General features: G+C 35.5%; 1 protein-coding gene across 1 annotated transcript in view; it reads left to right on the top strand.

Moving 5' to 3' along the window:
• Window positions 1–11,759, top strand: part of LOC139732132 (uncharacterized) — a 113,654-nt gene that overhangs the window by 40,612 nt on the left and 61,283 nt on the right. The gene's annotated exons all lie outside the window — the stretch shown is intronic.

Below are 11,759 nucleotides of genomic sequence, written 5' to 3'. Positions count from 1 at the left end.
GATAAAACTAAAATGCTTCACAACTTGAAGATAGACAACATTGTTTCTTAAACAAAAACGAATGATAAACGTTATTTCATTTGAACAGTCTCTTTCATAGAATGATTTCCTTCCGCAGAATGGTTTTGCTTCTTTTGTTTTACTCAGTAACGAGTATTGTAACTGCGCTCTTCGCGGAAAAATGCACCTATTGATTTAGAGTGATGCTTATATTTCATCTTCAAGTATTATCCCCAGACACATGGAATTGCAACATTTTATAGAGGTACTTTCTTTCACAAGCCGCTCTTTTGTGTCACCTCTCAAATGAAACTCATAATAACATATGATTACAACATAATAGGCGGTGTAATGTTGTTTTGTGTTAACTGCTGGAAAGAACACAGTGTCCCGAGTGTGAAACACAATATGAAACACAGTTTGAACACATTGTAAACACAATTTGAAATCTCTTCAAGCTGTTAAATTCGAGCGTTTCTGAATCATCAATTCACAGTGGGAAACAGAACATTACTATGAAAACTTTCTGTGAAAAACCACACCACAGTGTGAAATGGACTCTGTTATAAATTGAGCATTTTCGCATTGTCGACTATGTGAATGCATTGTGAACACACACTGAAACACTATGTTTTTCTAGCAGGGTTGCATGAGTTTGACCATACTTCTGTCTGCAGTGTGTGAAAGTATACTGCAAATGATTTTCCAAAACCAACATCAAAAGTCACAATACACGTTTACACTCCTAATATATAAGGAATACAGTCTGAATACATAACATAGAAATACAAAAGTAATTATAAAAGTAAGAGTGATTTATAAAGGTCATAAACGAAAAATGGGAGCAGAAATCGTTGTGAAATTTGACGTCAGATTGTTTCATTGTATGAAACACAGTTGATTGTTTATAAAATTCACTTAACAATTAGTCAAATTTTGGTATTGCTGTCACGGGTCATAATTGCTAGTCAATATGGTAGTGTTATTATTAGCAATTACAAACATGTAGGCTTGTTTATGGATCGCAAGGTCATGTAATATATTTGTGAATTACGAAATAGTTCTCTCATCCCTTCATTTTGTGTAGAAACCTTAGCATGCAATAAACCAAATACAAATGCAATGTGGACTCCTTGTTTGGGGGCTTCATTTTGAGAAACAACCCTGCCTTGAGGCCCCATCTTATATTTCCAGCCTAACCGCGCTCCTGCGTTCAATTATCTCTGTCATTTACTGGAAAAATACTTCCTATATTCTTATATGTATGGTACATGTTTATTGTATGATACTATTGTTTATATTTGTCTACTTGTTTAATAGTTGTCATTGTATATTTTGTATTTCTAGTTTGAATTTGTACTTATTTGAATGCAGAAATAAACCCAACCGAACCAAAACCAAACTAGAAAATTGATTCTTCTTTATTCCTTTAGCAATAAGCCAATTGCAGTACAGCGTAGTCACCGTAGATTACACTATAACATTTACTATATATTTCCCCCATCTCTACATTGGTAATTACAAGTTGAAAAGTTCATCCACATTTAATTTTTTCATACTAATCGTGCCGAACATATTTGTGGCGCATTTTAAAGTCATTTTTCATCTTGGAATGTGGTTTGCGTTTTCGGCTGTGTCTGGTAGTAAGACTAATCATCTCAGCCACGTTCTCATTTGGGCAGAAATGTTAACTTTATCATAACATAGCTAGTTTCCGATCTAAACCTAGTTCTTATAGTTATCACGCGAGGGATATGTAAATAGACATTTTAGTATTTATCAGAAGGTATGTACCAAATTAACATAATAATTTTAAGGAGAAGTAAATGAGTTTTTTTAAATTTATTCAAAAATGTACTTACCGGATGAATATTTCTAATGTGTAGGATGATCTTGAAAATTATGAAAATCAAAATATATGCACCTACGATTTTTATCAATATAATTGTCTCCCTCTGTACAAATGAACATCAGCAGTTGTGATCTCAAAAATACATTTTGTACAGAAAGAGAGAGACAATCTACCAAAAAAAAAAAAAATCATGGCATATCTTTACCCCTCTGCCTTATCATGATTATAATTATGCACGAATCTCTGTTTGTCATTTGTACAGCACTGAAAGGGTCCCTTGAAAAATTACAATTTCGCCATAAAAATTTGTTCATAATGGCTAGAATTCAAATTCCAGCTTACATTTCATTTTTTCCATGAAATATCTGTATGACACTTTCTGTCTACGTGATAGGAAATAAAGTTACCGTAGTTATGATCACGGAGAGACCAAGAAAGGGGCGGAGGGGGGGGGGGGTCACAGCTATCACAACGATGGTGTACACAATCTGTCATATACATTCTGTACATGATAATCCATCACGTTTGAATAGGCCTACCCTTTTTGTAGGCTATAGGCTACAGTTCATTATGCAAAAGAATCGTTATTCCGAAGGTTCGTTATTCCAAAGGTTCATAATTCCGAAAATGCAGTAAGGTTCGTTATGCCGGAGTTTCATTAATCCGAAAAACAAAAATGGTTCGGGATATCCAAGGTTTGTTAATCCTACAACATATTAAGTTCCTACTTTAACGAATTAAGCTTGATCGTAATGAAATAAGACCATTTTGAAAATTAGCTCTATGACTGAGAAAGGGCGATCCTTAACATGAGTGGAGAATTAATTAAGATAATAATGATGATAATAATAATAATAATGATAACAACAATAATAATCCAGAAGGTTTGTTGATACGCACCTTTTTATTTCCACTCATTTTCGGAATACGAACCTTAAGAATAATGACACAAAGTTTGAATTAACAAATCTTATTTCATTTTCGGATTTCGAACATCCGGGTATACGAAAGTCGTGTGATTCAGAATAAAGAACACCACTGATTTTATGCTGCGCGGGAATGAGTTCTGTACTGAACAGCATAGGACATCTTATCTCATTATAAGAAAATGGTAATTATTTCGTGTCTCAAAAAGCAATCATTGTCTTCTATAAGACAACTACACAAAGCAGATTGGATTACTGCAATGTCGTTGGAATAATACTAAGAAGTAAAATGTCAAAATACTCAAAACTGTACAAAGAGTGGAAACCAGATATCCAACTAATTTTCAATTTTGTAAAACTTTGTCCACTGGCACTGGAACAAAGACCTGAGAAAAACACATTGAATTTGATTAAGAAAATCACCGCACAATATATCCCAGAATATCTATTAGAGAAATCTGATTTTAGATAAGCTTGTCATAAGAAGTTTATTGTTTGTAAGAAGTTTTAGATACACTTCTTATGATATCGAATAAGTTGTTAAGCTTCTCCTTGCCCAGGATAAACATACATTTTGAATAGAAAAGCCTCAGCTACTATAGGGCTATAGACTGTGGGATGATTTTGTCAACAGATCTGACATCCCAATCCACTTTTGATGGTTTTAAAAAAGTAACTAGATCGGTATTTTGAAAGAGATCATAATAGAGTAACTTCGTGGAATATAGTGAATACTGTGACCGCTGATCGGACAAGATAATTTCGGTATTACACTGATTATATTTACCCCTTGCAAAATCCTGTACCGTCTCACTCGTGACCACTCGCCATTTGTATAATTATCGAAATCCTGACAGAAATGGCATGATCAAAGACTGAAGACTACAATAACCCACATTGAACGAGTTTGTTCACCATTTGCATGCAAGGCACATGTGCCTGTCAAACTGAAAAAAAAAAAATACCCAGAGTGTGATACAAAAATCATTAATACAAGAACACATATAGGAAACCAACAGCATTGTGATGCAAAAAAAAAAACAACAACACGAAATCTGTCGGGATCAGAAAAGACTCAAACAAGTGAAAAAATCTACAGACAATCAGATACAACGTAGCTGTGTAATAGACTGACATGAGTAATCATCTCTTTTGTGTCTTATATAAATGTTTTACGTATAAATACACATCACACAGGTGATAGCATGAATATAATTAAATTATTCCCAAACCGATCAAAGAAGTTCAAACAAAATAGCATCATAGAATATTGTCAATATGCTACACAGCTATTGAATGTCTTATCAAAATGTATTCACATGTATGTACCGCAGAAGACTTAAAACTGGGCCAATATTCATTGAAACCCCTAACGCCCTCATAGTAAGCCGACCTGTAAATGGTGATGTTTTGTGTTTACCTTGTTGACCACCGTCACTTAGACTTGGAAGCGTGAATGGACTGAGGAATGGCGTACCCGGTAATGTGTTGACACAATACTTTGTGTGTGTGTGTGTGTTTTTTTTTTTAACAGCTGGCCAGTGAGGGATCACCCTTACCCCTTCCGAATATTCGCTTTGAGAAATGACAGCAGCTGAAGTGCGACGTCTATTTCGAGTTGTGTCTTTTTGATTGCATAACCGGACAACCGGATATAAAGATGTGTTTTGGCTTGTTTGTTTGTTATGTTTTGTCTTGTTGGATTGTTTGCTTGAATATGTGTATCTTTCAATATAGAACAAGTTGAGATTCGATATGATAGAATCTGGCATGTGTTCATCACCGTCAGATTCGAGATATGTACATTTATATTACAGACATTATCTGTCCGAGTCCTGTGGTTGCGTGTATTCTCCATTCATGTGATCAACATGTGGACATGACGCTATCCGTCAGCAAACAATCCAAGTTTGCTTTACAGCTTGACCGTAGTTAGTGCGAATATTATGTAACGTAGGCTGAAGTTCTACCTGTCAGCTTCTTTTGATGATGCTTCCAAGATCACTTAGCAATATAGAATATGCATCACAGTTTCTACCCATACGGCCTTCGAAGAGTTCATACTTTTCAAAGTATGTGTTCGCATAGAATATACACGCTTAACATGCTTAATGTTTGGCATCGGTGAATGTTCGTCAATTGAGGATCTGTTAAAAATCAATGATAATGAAAAATAAAAAAAAAACTTTCGCAATTCTCTCGTGTTTATAAAAGCATGTACATGCCAACTTGGTTCACGTCAGATCACCGCCTGCTCGTCACTATTTAAAACATACGCCTGCCGAATCTTCACAAGAGATGCCGTTTATAGATTCGGCGTTATAAATTTGGCGTTACCAAACGCAGCGAATGACAATTTGATATGTATCCAACTGTTCAATGCTCATTTTCTAGTGAGTGTTCCATTAATATTGTTCTGTAATACTTTAATTGTTACGTCAAGTGATGAGGTTTAAGATGGTCAACTTTATACACAGGTGTGAGAACTGGCTGAGAGGAAGTTAGAAAGAGAGGGGAGGAACGGGAGAAAAAAATCACTGAGGGGAATACGTCATATAGGGGAAATCCCCCTTCGGACGTCCTTCTACGCTAAAGTTTGCTTTTACAAGTACATGTACAGCCTCACCCCTAGTATATCAGCAGTATGTCAACAGTTATGAGCATGCGCAATCGTGTGGACCATCCGATTCATCCGGAAAGCATAAACTGGCAGTCTACCTATTGTAAGTCCTTTTTATTCGTGTGTTGGAAACGTCTTTCCTTGAATAGCTCATTGTTGATTTCTCTTGTAAATCGAAGTAAAGTTTTAAAAGATTCGCCCTCCAGAAGAAGATATCCTGAGTGACTCGCTGAAAAAGGTCAGTATTGCATTTCATTCAGATAATTTCCAGACCCTTCCGTGCCTGCTGGTCATCTGAACTGTATAAAAGAATATCCTCAGTTCTCTGTTAGCGAAACCATTACACACCATTGGCCTATGTGGAAAGCATGCACATAGCAGTTGAATTGGGAGTTGGGTGCGCGTGCTTCCGGCAGGCCGATAGTTTTTAAAATGGTCACTTTTTTTTTTCACAGGTCAAATCTGCCATGGCCCTACATCCGGACATCTAAAAATCACCACTGGGCATGTTTTTTTTTTTTTTCACCAAACCCTCAATTCTCTCAACTATCTGCTGTTACCTGCAATTCTTTGCCAACAAAGCTCAACAGCGTACATCTTTTAGATTTCTTAAGAGAATTGAAAAGTGCGTGGCTCCTTCTCCTCACCACGGTAAAGCTATAGTCAATATTTTACATCGGTCTTCTAGGCCATTTTTGCTGTTCGTTCGGAAGGGTCAAATACCTTGACACCTGGACTTTTACGATCAATCTGTATTGGTTTTATTGTGACGAAGAACAACTGAAAGGCACAACTGCGTTAGCTTGTTAAGAAGAAATGATAATTAAAGAAAAAGAAATAACAACATTTGACGTTTTAGCGTCGAACGGAATGTATGTTTGTCACCACCCTTCAGCAGCTAAATAAGGCTGCCATGCATGCAGGAATGTTCCATTTTATACCCTGTCTTGCCCGTTGGATTTAGTGGCGGGCATTATCCTTTGATAAATAAAGAGAGTTACATAATTTCTGATTGAAAATGGGCTGCTTTCAATGGTCAAATCCACCATCACTGCGGCCGGGTATGTCAAAACACATTCCAACCCGGAGCTCTTTGGTTGATAATTTTCCTTTTTCTTACAACTTATTGTTACTGAGCAAGAACATCTGAAGTCAACCAATTGTCAGCTAAGCTTCCATACATTTTTCCTTGTTTTGATATTCAACCATAGAACTCAATTGTGTATTAGCCTCACCACATGTGGCCAATTACGTGTCTTGTGCATGCGTAAACCAATGTCAGGGCGAGGTTTCCCCTCCACGCCTCTGCTATCCGACCTCTTCGTTGATCCACTGTGAATCAATGTACAGAGATTCACTTCATAAATTATTATATTTAAAGAAATCACATTATATTGTAAAGATTTTGATAACCGGTAAGGTGAAAAACCTAATGAGAAAAAAGGGAAATCAGTTTCTGTCATCACTGTAGGGGTACACAGTTCAAATCGGCAAGGTTATGTTCATCCGCCAACCAGCCTGCGAGCTGAATGTTGACAATTAGTACCTTACGTTTTCACGTATCAATTGTAAAGCCAGAAATGTTCACCTGCCTGTTTCCCTTTAAGTTTCAAAACTTTTTTGAACCCATATCTCCAACTTTCTGAATGAAAGTTACTAATCAATTTGAAGTTTACTGATAACTGGCAAACGGTTTTTACAAACCTCCATACTTCCTGTTATTGAACCTCGATTTTCTCAGTATAGTATCCCCTGCACTGCTTTGGCAGGCATTTATCCCTGTACTTGCCCAACAAAATTATTTTGTTTTGCAAATCATCTTTGTGACAGTCAGAGGTGTTTCCACTGACGTAACGTTCTTATTCTATGCATGTGTACTATCAGAATTTTGCAAGAATGTGTAATCGTTCACATGTTTAGTGTAGATACTGAGCGTGGCTACTCTTTCACACCACGACCTACTTATATCTCTGTATGTTAATCAAGCCACTGCAAGTGGCACCTGTGTTTGACGCATGTTGAACGGGTTCCTGTTTGTACACCCTGATTTCCATTCAATATTTGTACAGTATTTTTTTCTTCGACGTGTCTTTTAATGGGTACTGAGTACATGGTTAAAAGTCTCGTATTTGATAGTCAATACAGAGATTGCAAGAAATGTACCTTCACTCCCCCTTTACTCCCCCCCCCCCCCTCCCCTCCCTAACTGGACAAGGGCCACGGTCCTTTGGTTTTCATATAAAGGAACTCTAAAGTTTGTAATGAATTTGTATAATGAATTTGTGTTAACCAATGATTTTATTCAGTTATTTCTGCAACGTAACCATAATTATATATAAAAAAACAAATAAATGTGTAGTCTTTATAGTTGTCCACACACGTCTAAAATATAGACACAGGGCGTGGCTCCCCTTCCTCACCACGGCAAAAATTAAATCTAATATTTTATATCGGTCTTTTGAGCCATTTTTCCTGTTCGTATGGAGGGGTCAAATACTTCGACACTTTGACTCTCATGATCAACTTGTATTGGTTTTATTGTGGCTAAGGATCATGTAAGGCACAATGGCGTCGGTTGAGTTAAAAAAAATAACAAATAAAGAAAAAAAATAATTTAACACATTAGCCACGAAAAGAATGTATGTTTGTCACTACCTTCCAGGAACCATTAAAAAGCTACCATACAGGAAGATTTTATTTGCCCTGTTGGATTTATCTGACGGGCATCGCCCTTTGACTCGTAAAAAAGTTACGTAATCTTTGATCGAAAACGGTTGCCTTCAATTGCCAAGTCCACCATTACTGGGAATGGGAATGTCAAAGCACATTCCCATCCGGAGCTCTTTGGTTGACAGTTTTCCTTTTTCTTACAACTTATTGTTATTGAGCAAGAACATCTGAAGTCAACCAATTGTCAACTAAGCTTCCATACATTTTTCCTTTTTCGATATTTAACCGTAGAACTCAATTGTACCTTGTAACATCACTACAAATATATGTGTTGTTAATTACGTGTCTTGTGCGTAAACCAATGTCAGGGCGAGGTTTCCCCTCCACGCCTCCGCTATCTGTCCTCCTTGTTGATCCACTGTGACTCCCAACGCTGTGTGTAATGAATGATAGAACCATGGTTTGTTTCAACCATTTTTATTTCCTATTATATACATTCATATGTACATATATATATATATATATATATATATATATATATATATATATATTTTGTTTTGATGGCGGTTATCAAGAAAGTTTAACGGGAAAAAAAAGAAAACCTTTTTCCGTCATCATTTTAGGGATACACGGTTCAATTTTGCAAGGTTATGCTCATCCACCACCTGGTCATTCTCCACAGTATGGTGACAGTTTATAGTACCTCATTTTTTCACGTATAGATTGAAGCCAGACATTTCTACCCACATATTTCACTTCATAGTTTCAAAATGTTTTTGAACCCATAACTTTAAATTTTTAAAGAAAGTCACTAATCTTTTTTAATTTATAACTGGTAGATGGTTCTTTTAAACCTCCCACACTTTTTGGTATTGAACTCCGATTTTTTTTATCATTATTATTATTTTTAGTACAGCACATCCCTCACTGCTTTGGCAGATATTTATCCTCCTGTGAACTGTCCGGGAAAAAAAAAATCCCTTTGTTCTACGAATCACCTGTTGAAACTCCGAACCCATTGATAAGACGTCCGTATACATGTACAGTAAGCAGTTTCCATGAATGTATAATCGTTCACATGTTGTGTGTCGACACGAGGCGTGGCTGCTTTTTCGCGCCACGGCCGACTGATCTCCAATGGTAATTAAGCCACTGCAAGTAGCACCTGCGTTTGACGCATGTTAAACGGGTTGCTATTAACACCCTGATTTCCATTCAGTATTTGTACTGTTTTTTTTTTCTCTGATACGTGTGTTAATGGGTGCATGGTTAAAAGTCCCACATTCAATAGCCAATACAGATGTTGCAAGAAATGTACCTTTACTGTTTACTCCCCTTTACTCCCCCCCCCCCCCCCTGTATACGGGAAAGTCTCCCTGAACTTTAACTGGGCAAGTGTCACGGTCCTTGAATTCTCTGTCTGTACGTGTTTTAAAACACAACACCTTTATACTGAGTGGTCCGGCTATCCCCTGGTGATCTGTTGTAATTGCGTACTAGTAATTATTGTAAGTGTGACCAAGATGGGTCTAATTGTACCAAATTTTGTATTGTATATTGAAACCCCACACACATTTGCACTTTGCACACACACCTGCACAGAAGTATGCACTTGCAAAATGCACATTAGCACCTATGCAGTTGTTGTCTCTCAAATCTCCGGTAATTTACATCTCTGTATTACGGAATGGCGTCGTCACATGTGAATACCCCCGATATTCCTGCTGACATTATGCCTATGCGCGACAGTAAATATTACACACCCCTTGAATTCAATGATATTGTATCGTATAGTTCAGATAATATTTCACTTCTTCATATAAACTCTAGGAGTTTGAATAAAAATTTTGAATATATGGAAAATCTTTTGCACTCTTTAAACAATTTTGAATTTTCTGTTATTGGAATAAGTGAAACTTGGTTACATCAAAACTCCCCAGATATCTTTAATTTACCCAATCATAAATTAGTTAGGGCTGATCGTCAAGGAAAAAGGGGTGGCGGTGTTGCGTTTTATATTATTGCGCAAAATTTACAGTTCAAAATCCGTTCTGAAATCACGTTAAGATATGCAGAAACGTTATTTATTGAAATTGAGAACCCAATCTCTAAAAACGTTATTATAGGTTTAATTTATCGACCTCCTGATCTGAATTGTGAATTATTTTGTGATGAATTGGATTTATATCTCCATAAGATAGGTAATGAAAGCAAACATGTTTTTATTTTTGGTGATTTCAACATTAACTTTTCCCCCACATCCGATAACAATAATTCCCTTAATTTTATGCATTTAATGTATTCATATGGTTTTATGTCGATTATCAATAAACCCACCAGGATAAATCCACACTCGTCAACTCAGATTGATAATATATTTTCGAATGTGTATAATAATACAATTATGGGGGGTATATTATGTTCTGAAGTTTCTGATCATTTACCAATATTTTCAATTTGTGAATGTAAAGTGGGTCGCAATAAATTACATGATAAAATATGGTACTATAAAGAGTCAAAACGTAATGTGGAATTATTGAAACAGAATTTATTTTTAGAGGAATGGACAGATATTTATAGTATTAACAATGTTAATTTGGTATATAAATGTTTTAATGATAAATTGTTGTATTATTATGAAAATAATATTCCTTTATGCAGAATAAAAAGTAACCGAAATAAACCAAGAAATCCTTGGATTACAAAAGGTATTTTGAAATCCATAAACACTCGTAATTTTTTGTATAAGTTACATATTCGTAACCCAACTGAATCTAATTTGAATATGTATAAAGTTTATCGAAATAAATTGACAAAATTGATTCGTTTATCCCGCAGATTATATTTTTCTGATAGAATGAAAAAGGTTTCTTCGAATATTAATGCAACATGGAAAATTATTAAAGAGGTCCTAGGTAAAAAGCCTGATTCTCCGCCAACGGATGATATCACATTAAACGGTATTAAAATAAATGATCCTAATATGTATGCTAATTCATTTAACTCATTTTTCGTTAATATCGGTCCGGAACTTGCTACTAAAATTAGCAATACTTCTGCTCATTTTACAGATTATCTTTTTGACCAAAATCAAGAGTCTATTTATTTTAACCCAACAAGTCCCAGTGAAATCATTAGTATCACTAAATCTTTAAATAGCTCTAAATCTTGTGGTTCTGATAAAATAAGTATGATGTTATTGAAAGAAATAGTTTATCCACTCGCAGAACCGTTAAGTTATATATTTAATCTTTCTTTATCACAAGGTATTTTCCCTGACCTGCTGAAAATAGCGAAAGTTAATCCTGTACATAAAAAAGATGATCCTCATGAAATTAGCAATTATCATCCTATTTCTTTATTGCCTAGTATATCCAAAATCTTAGAAAAAATTGTTTATAATAGACTTCTTAAATTTATTAATAAGTATGATTTACTTATTCCCAATCAATATGGTTTCAGAAAAAATTATTCAACTGATTTAGCACTAATACAAATTTATGACAAAATCACGAGTGCTTTTGCAAACAAAGAACATGTTGCAGGTATATTTTGCGATTTGAGTAAAGCATTCGATACTCTTGATCATTCTATTTTACTCACCAAACTTAGTCATTACGGTATTCGAGGACAAGCACTTTTATGGCTTAAAGATTATCTAACTAATAGAAGACAATATGTTATTTTTAAT

This window comes from Diadema antillarum, unplaced genomic scaffold (genome assembly GCF_040938485.1).
Source record: "Diadema antillarum isolate AM-2024a unplaced genomic scaffold, OU_Dant_1.0 seq00000400_RagTag, whole genome shotgun sequence".
Lineage (NCBI taxonomy): Eukaryota > Metazoa > Echinodermata > Echinoidea > Diadematoida > Diadematidae > Diadema > Diadema antillarum.
Note: the sequence above shows the minus strand (reverse complement) of the source record. Positions and strands in the feature narration are given on the sequence as shown.